This window comes from Myxocyprinus asiaticus, chromosome 28 (assembly GCF_019703515.2).
Source record: "Myxocyprinus asiaticus isolate MX2 ecotype Aquarium Trade chromosome 28, UBuf_Myxa_2, whole genome shotgun sequence".
Classification (NCBI taxonomy): Eukaryota; Metazoa; Chordata; class Actinopteri; order Cypriniformes; family Catostomidae; genus Myxocyprinus; species Myxocyprinus asiaticus.
In genome coordinates this window covers 43,160,110-43,175,713 of record NC_059371.1, presented here as the reverse complement: position 1 = coordinate 43,175,713, position 15,604 = coordinate 43,160,110, and the positions used below count along the sequence as shown (strand labels likewise).

The 15,604-nt window shown below is 36.9% G+C and overlaps 2 protein-coding genes and 1 pseudogene across 4 annotated transcripts in view; 2 read left to right on the top strand and 1 right to left on the bottom strand.

The window, feature by feature from the left end:
- LOC127418577 (zinc finger protein 721-like) overlaps positions 1-15,604 on the bottom strand; it is a 620,351-nt gene that overhangs the window by 384,256 nt on the left and 220,491 nt on the right. The window lies entirely within an intron of this gene.
- Positions 1-15,604, top strand: part of LOC127418584 (zinc finger protein 883-like) — a 154,593-nt pseudogene that overhangs the window by 23,498 nt on the left and 115,491 nt on the right.
- The window catches only part of LOC127418574 (gastrula zinc finger protein XlCGF26.1-like), a 63,794-nt gene that overhangs the window by 39,159 nt on the left and 9,031 nt on the right, over positions 1-15,604 (top strand). The window lies entirely within an intron of this gene.

Sequence of the window (15,604 nt, the reverse complement as noted above, 5' to 3'; positions counted from 1 at the left end):
GAGCTCAGTTGTCTTTTAAAGCACATCTTTTTATTTTAATTTTTCCAAAATAAAAACAGTTCTGTAGGAACAGTTACTCTCCATTAGGGTTTCTGCTTAAAATCTAATGTTGTTAGAAAAACCAAACTATTTGTTTCGATGTCGGATTCAGTAGAATGGCCCCTTGAAGGTTTGTGTTGTTCTGTCTTTTCTGAGCGCTGAACCAAAACCACTTATTATTAATTTACACTTTACAAATTGATTCTGTTATTAATTTTATCTGACTCCAATTTAAGTTAACCTCTAATTTAGATTACAGCTCTTATTAACTTCTGATCATTCTTTTAGTTTGATCTTTTTAAGTTATTGATTACTCTATATCCTCTTCTATTCATTGTCTTTTCGATCTTTGGAGTCTTACGCCGGCCGTTATTTAATTACGTAAACCTCCCGAATAAGATAGCCAGTTCTGTTTCTAGTCAGGGTTGTAGGGTTAACTAATATTGTCTGTTGTGGCTTGTATCATAACCAGACGATATTGCCACTTAGTCACGTACATACAACTTGCTAAGACGGGCGGTGAGCAGTGACAGAGTCTTTAAATGGCTTTCTCCTAACCGGTTGTCCTGGGGGGGTTTCTCCTATAATAAAGCTCCAGTATGGTATACCCTGGTCTATTGAAATTCAAATCCTACCTGGTGGTCTTGGGTGGTTTCTATCTACCAGTCACAATGATTCCAGAGAAATTCAGAATAAATCAAATAATGACAAGTTATTTGTCAGTTTGGATATAAAACATAGTTACAGAAATTCAAATCAAAGCCAATTTCACATGATCAGAATAAACAAGCATTATAAGGATCAAGAGACGTACCTGACAAAACTACATGCAATGGCAAAGCATGGGAGATCTGGCCTACAGATTCCCCAAACTTCTTGCCAACTTTCCATAAATACCCAGACAGAATAAACATTGTGTACCAAATGGTATTATCCTTTGAACAGTGAGAATTTGGGGGTGAATGGGTTCTTGACTTCCTGGGGTTTAACCTTGTTAACATACAGGAGATCATTTAAATTGTAGGTCAAGGAGGGGGATAGACCTCCAGAATTATGCAGTATTTGGCAAAGACCTTATAACTTTGTTACCATTAGTTTTATCAACATGGGAAAGAGACCACTATACCAGTCGCACAGAGACCTCTTAAATGATATCAAACACATACAGTTGCATTCATTGTTTTCATGGTATTTGTTATATTTTTACATATAAATCTTGTGTCTTTGTATTGGTCCTGAGCTGTTGAAGGGGAGAAGGGGGAGAGAGAAGAGGGGGCAACAAGGTGATTTGCAATTTATCACACTGTGGTGATATTCAGGTGAAGATTTCAGCTTTTGTAAGAGAGTTCTATGATGTTGATTCTCGCAGAGTTCTTTGACTTTTACCGGAAATGGTGTCTTTTTTGCGTAGACATCCTGGTGCCATCCTTACAGGATGCACCGATCTGATACCTGGATCGGTATCGGCTCCGATACTGAAGCTTTTAGACGGATTGGTTATCGGTCCAACGAGCCCCAATCCAAATCCGATACTGTGTGTTAGTCATGTTCGTTACTGTCAAGCTCCAAAATGACATAAAAGAACCATAAAAACACCATTAAAGCAGTTCATATGACTCGTGCATCTTATTGAAAGCCACTTGAAGATGTGTGATAGCTCTATGAATCACAAAAGACTGTGTTTAATAAGTAAATATATAGTATGCGCAGCGCCAGTGTGTTAGTGAATGGTGCTGCTCTGTTGATACAAACTCACACACAGGCTGGTGATGCACTCGTGGCTATCTTTAGCCTTCACAGTGATGTGCAATATTTGAGCGCTACTCAAGAACAGCATCTCAGGTGTAGATGCTCAATAGTTCGGTTAACTTATAATATGCATTTAGAACGGCACCGGAGCTGCATTTTACCAGAATTTGAATAAGAAGTGAATTAAACTACTGTGAACTTGCCTACAAACAGACACATACAGGACTTCCTGGAGAGTTCAGAATGTCAAAATAAAAGCGTGAGAGTTTAAAAAGTGCACGATTTAAATATATTTCTGTTGTATTTAAAATTAAAAGTCAATAATAATAATATTAATAACAATTTATTATTATTATTATTATTGTCATCATTAGTATTTGTTTACAATTTGTAACAATATTTAAGTTGAATGGGTTCCAAACAATAATTGTGTAAATAAATATTAGACTGATGTCTTGCAACTAAATTGAACAAAAAAGAGATCTGAATCCTTTAAAGTCCAGATACAAGTTGAAAACATTTTGCAAAGAAAACTGGTTTCTTTCTACTGAAGACTTGAAGACTGGGTTTACTGTTAATTTAGCAGCTACATTATACAGTATCCTAGTTAATAAAAGTGTTTCTTAATAAGCTATACATTTATATTGAAATAATGTGTAGTTAGAGGTTTGTGTTTCTTTATGTATTAAAGTGTACTCTCAATTAGTTCCACACAATAATGTAAAGATATTCTAAACTGATTATGCCAAAAAACAACACTGGTATCGGCTTGGGATCGGTATCGGCTGATACTGAGATATCCGATGCAACGGTGTATTTGCGACTTGTGTGGCAGTCTCATTATTGGCCATTTCACAGAGCAATCTTATTGGTGGTGTGTGTGTGTGTGTGTGTGTCCTCCATCTTGTAAATGCGACACCAGTGTTGCTTAGCTAGAAAGGGATGGGTGGAGCTCAGTGGGCCACTCATAATATAAACATCAATGGTTCGATAGTGCCTGGGAGGCTCAGTGTTTATAATTTTGAGGGAGGCAAACCCACAAATGGCCCACTTATAGTTGTCAGTGAACAATAAACTGGGAAAGTAGAGCATATTTTGACAAAAATACACAGTTTATCTTTAATGTATTTTAATGGGAAACTATGTGTGACATGGCAGAATTTTGAGGAACCTCCAGTGTTGTAGCTGGATGATGCCAACGGACGCCGAGTGGTTGCAGTGGTGTGCGTGCATTCATAGAAACAATGGTTTCGAATTTTAGGATGTTCTGTACGACCCCCTTCAAAGTTATTGGTTTATTTAGAGTGAGTCAGTGAATTAAAATTAATTCAGTCATCGCTCCGATTGATGTCTGTTTGATTCACTAAAAAGTAGAGATGCACCGATGTATCGGCCAAGCATCGGTTAGGGTCGTTAAAAGCAATTATCTGCACAATCAAACATCGACCAATAGTTAAAAACAATTGAAGATCAGGGCCGATTATCTGCTTTCAATCAAAAGGGGGCAGAAAGAACGCTTCAGACAAAACTTGTGCTGTGTGTGAAAGAAAATGTCTCTTGTGTGCAATTATGTGTTTATGTGGTGTGCATTCAGTTCAAACAATGTGCGTCTAGCTGAAACGGTAGAGCGTGGTGATGAAAAAACATTAAAACACAAAAGGCTTCACCATGTTGAAAAGAAACTAAACTGATGGAAAAAAAAATGTGATGGCATTAATGAGTATATTAATAAGATTAAAAAAAACAGTAAATGCCATGTATAAATATTAGGGCTGGGTATCGCGTGACACCTCGCAATACGTATTACAATTCACATTACGTAATAAGGTATATTTCAGTTATATACTGAAGGGCATGTTTCATCAAACACATTTTTGTCTCTTGGTGAGCTGATTAAATTGATTTGGAAGTAAAAGTGTGCCAACTTTGTGTTACATGATATGAGTACACAAATAGTTGTATATAGGAATTGATATAATATCGTGTGTAAAAGTATCGCATTATATCGATATTTGATCGTATCAACACAGCCCTAATAATTGTAAACCAAAAAAAAAAAGATGAACCATAAAGAGGCAAAACTCGATAATTTGAAAATTGCTACATTGTTTTCTGTCCATGTGATCATAAATGAAATGACTCTTCAAACATCATAATCTCTCTATCTCTTGATTTTAGCCATACTGAGCGTTTTTCTACACCGTTTACAGGGTTCGCTCAAGGTCCTTGAAGTGCGTTGAGTACTTGAATTTAGCTTTTAGAAATTTAAGAACTGGAATACCTGGAAAATGGCCTTGTTTTGTTGAAAAGTGCTTGAGATTAAAACAGAACATTTCTTCTGTGTAAATGCCACAGCACGCTTATGGAAAAGTTGTTCTTCGTTCAGAGGTAAAAAGAAGTTCGAAAAAGCTGAGCAACGACATACTGTTTGTGAACATTTAGACAGCGGCCACATAAATATGAGGACTCAACACTACATCAACTAATGTGATATTAAAATGAGTTATCAATGTCTTCATGCCTTATTCTACAAGTAGAATTAACACAAGCTCAGTAAAAGATGCGGTTTTAACTAGCCTACTCGATGATTTAAAGTAATATACAGTGCTGTGAAACATTATTTGCCCCCTTCCTGATTTCTTTTATTTTTGTGTATTTTCATACTAAATTATTTTAGATCTTTAAATGAGATATACCATAAAACAAAGGCAGCCTGAGTAAACACAAAGTACAGTTTTCAAATATATACTTTTTTTTTATTGAAGCAAAAAGGTTATCCAACAACTATATCACCCATGTGAAAAACTAACTGCCCCCTTAAACTTAATAGTTGGTTGTGTCACCTTTAGCAGCAATAACTGCAACCAAACACTTCCGATAACTGGAGATCAGTCTTTCACAATGCTGTGGTGGAATTTTGGCCCACTCTTCTATGCAGAACTGCTTTAGATCAGCCACATTGGAGGGTTTGAGCATGAACTGACCGTTTAAGGTCCTGCCACAGCATCTCAATTGGGTTCAAGTCAGGTCTTTGACTAGGTCACTCCAAAACTTTAATTTTGCTTCGTTTGAGCCATTCAGATTTGGACTTACTCCTATGCTTGGATCATTGTCTTGCTGCATAATCAAGTTGCGCTTGAGCTTCAACTCACGGACTGATGACCGGACGTTCTCCTTTAGGATTTTCTGGTAGAGAGCAGAATTCATGTTTCCCTCAATTATTGCAAGTCGCCCTGAAGCAGCAAAGCATCCCCACACTATCACACTACCACCACAATGCTTGATCGTAGGTATGATGTTCTTTTTGTGGAATTCTGTGTTTGATTTGCGCCAGATGTAACAGGACCCCTGTCTTCCAAACAGTTCCACTTTCGACTCATCAGTCCACAGGACATTCTCCCAAAAGGTTTGAGGATAATCAAGGTGTGTTTTGGCAAAATTCAGACGAGCCTTTATGTTCTTCTGGGTTAGCAGTGGTTTTCACCTCACCACTCTTCCATGGATGGCATTTTTGCCCAGTGTCTTTCTGATAGTGGAGTCATGAACAGTGACATTTATTGATGCGAGAGAGTCTTGCAGTTCCTTGGATGTTGTCCTTGACTTTTTTGCGACTTCCTGGATGAGTCGTTGCTGTGCTCTTGGAGGAATTTTGGAAGGTTGGCCATAGGGCTAGGCGATATGTAAAAAATATTTTGGCTATAGTTGCCTTAATATTGCAACATCCGATTACATCGTCAGCCCCCCTGCCATTGGTCTGTGAATTTTTTTGCTTTATTGATTTTGCTTTAAAATGTTAATAAATTTATTGAAACACAAAAAACATAAAAGACATTTCTAAATTCAAATTGCACTTTAAACTTTAAACATAAAAAGCAGTAAAATAAAGAAGTGATCAAAAAATCTTATTTAACCACCTCCCTATATCCAAACATTTATCATCTGCAATGGCTCCATTTGCATTAGGAATCAGTCAACAACAACGGATGGAAAATTACTAATATCCTACAGATTAAGAACTAAAGACAATTATAAATGTAAAGACAATAATAATAAAAATAAATAAACCTAATAAATTCCTTTATGCTCCCAAAATAATGCTGCCTAATGTGTTCTTATTGAATTTATGTTTGTATTGCATTGTAACAGAGATTAATCTAACTGATGTGCATGAAATACATTTGGACGAGGAGCTTGTGAACTGGATTCAGACTTGTCGCATTTTGCGGGTGCTAGTTTCACACCCTGGCCACTGTTTAATATATTTGCCGACTTCCTAGGTCCATGGTTTTGCCATTTATATTGTCGTTCATCATCTGTTCGCAATCACCATCTGGATCTTTCCAAGACATTCTCGATATCTGACTACATCGTCATATCTTCCAGCCCCAGTTGGCCACTTCTGGGAAGGTTCACTACTGTGCCAAGTTTTCTCCATTTGGAGATAATGGCTCTCACTTTGGTTTTGGAGTCCCAGAGCCTTTGAAATAGCTTTGTAACCCTTCCCTCTCAGACTGATGTCTTTCAGTTACCTTTTACCTCATAATTTCTGGAATTTCTTTTGACCTTGGCATAGTGTGCTACTGGATGAGACCTTTTAGCGAACTTCATGCTTCTGTAAAAGTTATATTTAGGTGCTGATTTGATTGAACAGGGCTGACAGTAATCAGGCCTGGGTGTGTCTAGTCCAGCTGAACTCCATTATGAATGCATTTTCATAGATTTGGAAATTTAGTAACTAAGGGGCAAATTCTTTTTCACACATGCCCAGTTGGTATTGGATAACTTTTTTGCTTCAATAAATAACATTATCATTTAAAAACTGCATTTTGTGATTACTCTGCCTTTGTTTTATGTTAGATTTTGTTTGAATTTTTGAAACAATTTTGTAGGACATGTACACAAAAACAGAAGAAATACTTATTCACAGCACTGTATATCCAGAAAATAATGTGTAATTTGTAATGTTTATCTTTTACATTCATGACACTAATGCAGTAACACTATGCTTGGTCATAATATGCGCCGAATTGCACTCTGTTATTATGATGACACTGATAAAGATGAAACTGTAAAGATAGGTGTGTAAAAGAGTGTTAATGGGTCGAATATAGACAAAAGAATGAAGATAGTAAGGCATGCCTATGGACAAGTATGTGAATGGCTTTCGCTGCTGAAGACACATGAGTAAAGCAGCATATAAAACAAAAGAGTGAATGGGCACTTGAGAGTGTTTGAGTAGATTTGAACCCGTTTGTAAACTAATTCAACGTAAAGATTGCATGACATGTTCTTGAAAAATGTCTCGACGCGAACGATCATACAGTGCATCGATAATATCTTGCGGTGTTGTTTATTTCTCATATTTTCATCAACAATGTTTGAATTAAAATTAATTAATTATCCTCATGATTACGCCTTTGTTAACAAAATCAAGCAAGTGAGTAATTTTGATGATGAGATTAACACTGCGTACTTCAGTGCCCCTGGAAACATAATAACTCAAGTGAGATCCTTTTCAAAACCTGGCCAGTGTTGTTTTTTGTCCTGTCTAAAAAAAAAATAAAAGCGTCTGACAATTGAAAAGCTTTATGTATGGTGCAATAACAGACAGAAATGTTAAACCATAGCTTTTGGAGATAACAAAGATTACACAGAGGCAGGATTACAACTTGAGACCATGCGGTCGTGTTTTATTAACACTCAGAACTACCCATCAGGAACAACCCTCTCTTTTCATGCGCACACTCAGAACTTTTTAAAGGGGAACGTACCTATGTGCATGTATGTCGGTGGTGTGTGAATTATGTTTATGAATCAGTAATGTGTGGGTTACTTGTATCCACCCCTATAAACCAATGCAAAAAGTTTTGTATTTGTGTCATTTAGGGTATTTTGTTATATTTTACAATACAATTTTCAATGATGCTCTTTTTAAAGTTTGATCCACAATAAACAGGTAATTTGGGTGCACTACCTCCCCTGCCCTCCAACCACCATACAGCACTGTTCAAGTCAAGTTTTTATTTGTGAAGCGCTTTTCTCAACACAGTTTCAAAGCAGCTTTACAGAAAAATGTTATAACAGAAAATGAAGCTGTAATGAGTCATCATTTTGTGCTTTGATGAAAACGTGATTGCAGGTTATGCCTTAAAAGTATACTATATACAGTTTAAATATATTAAGGCTTTATTTGGCAATTAAGTTATTGTCTATTGTGTATTCCATTTTAAGAGAGTGTATTCTATTCTTTGACCAAGATGAAGTAGGTAGATGTCAGTGAGGGGCATCTCAGTCCAGCTGGAAGCTTGTGGCAGTTTCTGGTGAAGTTCATCCTAAATCCAAGGTTCAGGTATTGGCCAGGGAAGTATCTCATGTTTAAAGGCCCTGATATACTTGATATGAAATAGAAGAACAAACAGGTGTGACTTCATTTAGAACATAATCTTGCCAAAAACAAGGTGTTTTTGAGTGTGTTTTGTTGGTTTGTAACAGCTCGTCTGAGCGAACTTTTATCAAAACTTCTTACCGGCTGCTAAACACCTTCTTACTGCCATTGGCCCACTTCATCGGTAGGTGTGACCTGGAGCTAAACTACTTTATTTACATTGTTCAGTCAGTCAAGATCGGTCAGCAAGAACACACTGGTGCGCAGAGTTATTTGCGAGCTGGTGCAAATTCACCTTCATTTGTATGATTGTTCGCATAGAGACATTTACCAAAAACTTATCATGCTATTTTTTTATTAGTCTACAAAAGGTATCAAAACTACATAAATACCCATTCACTCTGTTATTTGATATGCTGATTCACTCATGTGCCCATGGTAAGAATCTTATCATCATTCTTTTTTCTGTATTCTACCCATTAACACTCTTTTAAACAACCATCTTAGCATTAGCATTAGTTAGGGGTGGGGAAAAAAATAGATTCTGTTACAAATTGCAGTTCTTGAGACAAAGGATTTTAAAATTGTTTCCTTGATGAAAAATCTATTTTATTTTAAAAAATTACACGTTTAGCTTAATGCTAATACAATGATTGATTGCACAAATATAGCTTCCTATATTTATCTGAGTTCAACACTAACAGGTTTTCTCTCTGAGAAGTTTCTTCTCTTTAATTCTTAATGTTCTGTCATTTAATGCACTGCTGTTGGAGCCATCAAAGCGCCTCTTTTTAACTGTTGGACGTAAAATCCTCTGCTTTGGGTAATGTTCCTGTTACTATGCATAAGCCACAGGTTTATTTGTGAGGTGTTGTGGAGAGTATTAGCCAGGAGTCATTCTGCATATTCTGTCTGACACTGCTTTAATAAATAGTTTAGCTGTAAAAAGGCTCATCAAACTGTTGAATGCTGTGAACATGTCGCACTCACACAATATTTATAATCGAACAGCTGTGCACTTCTGATTGTGGAGCCGGTCGCCATGTGACTTCAAGCGGCATGGTTACTTGATTGCATCTGTGTCCCTGATGTGCAAAAGCGTATTGAAGCGCGTCATTCAACATCCGGGATGTGCATAAGCAGTTTTGTGTTTTGTTTGTATTGGAGCATTTAGTAGTTTAGTGCGATAATAGGCTAAAGTAATTTAGCCTATTTAATAGTTGAATATCTGGTAGTTATGCTGTTCAATGGCTGTGCTTAGCACCCTTGTGTCCTTATGAAACACATCTGATTGGGTAACATGAACATACAGTATAATGCAGCCTTATTATATAAAGGTTCCTTAACACTGACCAGTCAACTAATAGCTCAGACTAGTGTTGACAAAAGTACTGTACTAAAATAAATAAAGATGCATGAGCTTTAAATGAATGTGAGAAGCAGACCGCTCATACACTGGAAACACCACAGACTATGATAATCATTCACATTGTATGAGAGATAACTGAGCAGAGCATTAATCCACTCTGAAGCGTTATTTTTTATATAACTTCTATAATTAAATCACAGCATTTGTGCTTTAACGATCACGCTGGGCCATGTAGCGAGCAGTTTATCCGGAGAAGTTTTTTCTGTGGTATCGAAATTGGTATCGAGAACCGTGAAATTTAACTGGTATCGGTACTGACTACTGAAATTTTGGTACCGTGACAACACTAGCTCAGACAATGCACAGACTGGTTGATTAGTAGTTTTAAATTGGAAGTTTTGCTCATTCCTACCTGCAAATTCTGTATTACAAAGTGAAACAAATGTAATTTCAGACCCAACTGTTCTTCAAGAGACATTGCTTTCTGAGAAAAAGGAGCTAACAGCTAAATATATCAAAACATCAAATCGCAATACTTGCAGAATTGCAGTACTGGCAATATCACAATGAATATTGTTGTAATATCGAATCGGGAGGTCTGTGGCAATTCTCCCAGCCCTAGTATTAGTGTTATCATACATTAAAATAACAGAGTGTAATCACCATGTATTATGACCGCGTGTAGCGTGTTGGCTCAATAGCTCCATGAATTCAGAATGTTACCAAGACAATTTGTTTTTTACCGCGTGTAGGGGAAGTGACCCAATTAAAGGAATAGCTCACCCAAACATTTAAATTCTCATTATTTTCTCACCCTCTTGCCATTCCAGATGTGTATGACTTTCTTTCTTCTGCAGCACACAAATTAAGTTTTTGGAAGAATATCTCCGCTCTGTAGGTCCATACAATGCAAGTGAATGGGTGCCAATTTTGACACTCCAAAAATCACATAAAGGCAGCATATAAGTAATCCATATGAATCCAGTGGTTAAATCAATATTTTCTGAAGTGATATTATAGGTGTGGGTGAGAAACAGAGCAATATTTAAGTCCATTTTTGCTTGAAATTCTTCCCCCTGCTCAGTATGCATGCAGAGTGTGAATCACCAAAAACACGAGGAAGAATATGAAAGTTAAAGTGGAGACTGAGCAGTGAGAGAATTTATAGTAAAATTTGACTTAAACATTGATCTGTTTCTCCCTCACACCTGTCAGATCGCTTCTGGAGAAACATTTCTATGTTTTGTCATAGAAATGTTAACAGCCTTCCAATAAAGTGATGATGAAATCAAAGTTTAATCTATCATCTAAACACTTATGTTATGTTTTGTCATAAACTGACAAAATTAAGTTACTTTATTTAACTTTTAAAGTGAAAAGTCTGGAGTGGGCTTATAAGGAACATGTGTTCCTAATAAGCCCACTATACTTTTAAAAATGTAAATGCTTCACATTTTATTTAAACACTGCAATTTTGATAATTTTTTTTATTTAGACCTCAAATATCAAAAATCAGTTCATGAAATATAATTTTTTTAAATCCTGCAAGCTTTAATCGTATTGGTCTCTGCCTATTCATTTTCTCCCTGCAATGAAAATAGATGAACTATGTAGAGTTCAGTGGGTCAGTGGAAAATAAACCTCAATCATTTATATTAGAGTAAATGTAAACACATTTTTTCCCTGAATAATAGACACTATATTTTACAATGTAGAGCATGTTTGTTTTTGTTGTTTAAACGAATAAAATAATGATTCTGCTTATAAGCTGTGAGCAAACAGGCTTTTTAAAGGCACTGTTCCTTAAAAGCCCACATGAAAAGAAAGTTTTATTTCTGGGTAATAATTACAGACAGAGCACTAAATCCTTTCAATAAGCTTCATAAATATTTTCATTTAATGTGGTTATCGGCAGTATTTATTCAGTTTCTTTGTTTTACTGCATCTGTCTTTGTGACCATCTCTCAGGCAGTGTCCTGCACTAGCTCCAGATATTCATGAAATCTGTCTTTTCAAATACAGTGTATTACTGTTAAATACAAAAATATCATATCATATATATGAAGTTGCATTTTTATTTATTAATCTCTTAATTTTTTTTTTTTTTTTTTTACCATTTCTTGCACAGTTTGTTTATTTTACTCCAGAAAAATACCTTTTTTTTTTTTGAGGTAAAAAAAAAACTTAAGTTTTGAAGCAACTTCCAAAATGGCCGTTGAACAGTGGCAGCACATGTTCCCAAATAACTAAAGAATAGAGCTGCACGATTCTGGATGAATTGAGAATCACAATTTTTTTGCTTAGAATAAAGATCACGATTCTTTTACAATTTTAAAGAAAAAAAAAGTTTATTTCAGTGATTTACAAAACCTGAGCATTAGGTGTTGTGTTAAAGAATAAGCAAATATGCTTTTAAAAAAACTCATTAAATTAAAACAGTGGAGTAACTGATTAAATTACAGCCTTATTCCAAAATGGATTAAATTAATTATTTTCCTCAAAATTCTACAAACAATACCCCATAATGACAATGTGAAAGAAGTTTGTTTGAAATCTTCCGAAATCTAGACCTCCGAGACAGGATTGTATCGAGGCACAGATCTGGGGAAGGGTACAGAACAATTTCTGCAGCATTGAAGGTCCCAATGAGCACAGTGGCCTCCATCATCCGTAAATGGAAGAAGTTTGGAACCACCAGGACTCTTCCTAGAGCTGGCTGCCTGGCCAAACTGAGCGATCGGGGGAGAAGGGCCTTAGTCAGGGAGGTGACCAAGAACCTGATAGTCATTCTGACAGAGCTCCAGCATTTCTCTGTGGAGAGAGAAACTTCCAGAAGAACAACCATCTCTGCAGCACTCCAGCAATCAGGCCTGTATGGTAGAGTGGCCAGACGGAAGCCACTCCTCAGTAAAAGGCACATGTCAGCCCACCTGGAGGACTCTCAGACCATGAGAAACAAAATTCTCTGGTCTGATGAAACAAAGATTGAACTCTTTGGCCTGAATGGCGAGCGTCATGTCTGGAGGAAACCAGGCACCGCTCATCACCTGGCCAATACCATCCCTACAGTGAAGCATGGTGGTGGCAGCATCATGCTGTGGGGATGTTTTTCAGTGGCAGGAACTGGGAGACTAGTCAGGATCGAGGGAAAGATGAATGCAGCAATGTACAGAGACATCCTTGATGAAAACCTGCTCCAGAGCACTCTGGACCTCGGACTGGGGCGAAGGTTCATCTTCCAACAGGACAACGACCCTAAGCACACAGCCAAGATGACAAAGGAGTGGCTATGGGACAACTCTGTGAATGTCCCTGTGTGGCCCAGCCAGAGCCCAGACTTGAACCCGATTGAACATCTCTGGAGAGATCTGAAAATGGCTGTGCACCGACGCTCCCCATCCAACCTGATGGAGCTTGAGAGGTCCTGCAAAGAAGAATGGGAGAAACTGCCCAAAAATAGGTGTGCCAAGCTTGTAGCATCATACTCAAAAAGACTTGAGGCTGTAATTGGTGCCAAAGGTGCTTCAACAAAGTATTGAGCAAAGGCTGTGAATACTTATGTACATGTGATTTATTTTTATTTATTTCCATTTTTTTATTTTTAATAAATTTGCAAAGATTTCAAACAAACTTCTTTCACATTGTCATTATGGGGTATTGTTTGTAGAATTGAGGAAAATAATGAATTTAATCCATTTTGGAATAAGGCTGTAACATAACAAAATGTGGAAAAAGCGAAGCGCTGTGAATACTTTCCATTGAGCATGCATCAATGGAATATTGCATCAATGGAACATGAAATATTCATTATTTTGCGCATGGGTATTATAACATCCATAACAAATATACAGTATGTGTGTGTGTGTGTGTGTGTGTGTGTGTGTGTGTGTGTGTATATATATATATATATATATATATATATATATATATATATAATTATTTCATGAATCCAGATATAAACAATGACAATTTTACCAAAGACATCATGAGCGCTAAAAACACATACAATAACAGGTCATCGGTGCCATTGAGTTAGCGCATACATGTTCAAACAATCATGACGTTACCAAAATCCACTCCGGCGCATTTGTGTTACAACAACCAGTTCATATTGGATCTAATACAGTACGTCATTGCGCTACAGGCTGCAGTGAGGACCTCTTGGAGCTTGGCTGTCCTCTATTGGACATTTCTGGTACTGCGTCTGAGCACTTTGCCACTTGATCTAAAATTTGGAACAGAACAGACTTTGATTTTATAGTATTTTTACATTTCAGTTGATATTTTGATAATATTTTATTCTTATAAAAAAAGTTTGTGCAGTACATTTTCATTACAATAAACTTAGACTTCTGTAGCTTTTTTATTTCACTTTAAAAACTGCTTTCACTTGCACAATAAATTGCAATAGCAACAGTATTTAAGATATCAAATACCCTTTTACAATTTTACATCAGCAGTGTACATTATTCGTAAGAATTAAGCAATTCACATAAACACAAGGGCTATTTCAAAGTCTGTTAAAATTGACATACTTCCTGCTGCTAGTTGGTGGCGCTATGACTGTGAACCACAATAGCTGCATAAATGTGATCAGCCCCCATTACAAAACATACAGCTGAATTTTCATCAAAATCATACAGTGCACACAGGAGTTATATGGAACCTCCTGTTTCACATTTATGCCCTTAATTTATTGCCTCGCCGTGCAACACCGTTCAAAATATCAAAAATCCGTTCGCAATTTAGCATCTTTACTGTCTTGGCATAAGTTTGGTGGCAGTCACAAGAATCCCCTAGGAGTATTCAAAAGTTCAGGGCCTGCAATTTTCAAAAAATGCACATTCAATCCAAAATATATAATGACTGTAATTTGAAAGTTCTCCGGCTTAATGAGAACAATATATGTAGCAAATTTGGTGACCGTAGAAGAAACTGAACCCACCACTTTTGTCAAAAGGTGGTGCTGCAGAGCTCCCCAGCAATGCCCATGTGTTAACTTTTGCCCTAGCTTAATGTCTGACAACTGTGTGTGCAAAATATCATGAAAATTCAAGCATGACAAGTAACCTCAAAAACATGTGAATATACATAAAAAGGAATAATGACATTTAATGCATTGCCATGGCAACAGTGTGTTAGATATCAAGAATCCATTCAGAATTTTAAATGCACTGTCTTGACATTTATTTAAAAAAATATATATATATTTCAGAGTCTGTTAAACGTGCCTCATGTGGCGCTACGACCGTGACCTACAATAGCAACATCAATGTGATCAGCCCACAAGGCCAAACATTTGACTCAATTTTGATGTAAATCACACAGTGCACGCAGAAGATATGAGACAATTCTTTTTCCCATTTTTTGACGTTACTTAAGCGCATCGCCATGGCAACACCGTTCGATATATCAAAGATCTGCTCACAATTTAGCGTTGTCAATGTCTTGGCATGATGTTGCCCACATTTGGTACCTGTAACATGAAATCTCTAGGATTATTTCAAATTCCAGAGCATGCATTATTCAAACAATCCAAAATGGCCGACTTCCTGTTGGGTGGAGCTTATGACTGTCAGCATGAAAATTGTCTGGCTTGATGAGATCTATATGTGTACAAAGTTTGGTGATGGTAGCTCAAAAGGGATGTGCTACAGAGCCCCCCGAACATGCCATCTTCTAGGTGGCGCTACAGAGCCCCGCCTGCATGCCCCCCCACTACTTTTCCCAGCCCTAATGGCCGACGACTCCAATGTGTGTGCAAACTTTCAAGAGTTTTCAAGCATGTTAAATACCCCAAAAGTACCGAAACCTTGAAAAGAAGAATAAAGAAAAATCCTTAGAAGAACAATAGGGCCTTTGCACTTTCAGCGCTTGGGCCCTAATAAGAATAATCCTTAGAAGAACAATAGGGCCTCTGAAATTTCAGTGCTTGGGCCCTAATAATAATAATCCTTAGAAGAACAACAGGGTTTCTGCACTTTCAGTGCTTGGGCCCTAATAATAATCCTTAGATGAACAAAAGGGCCTCTGCACTTTAAGTGCTTGGGCCCTAAAATATT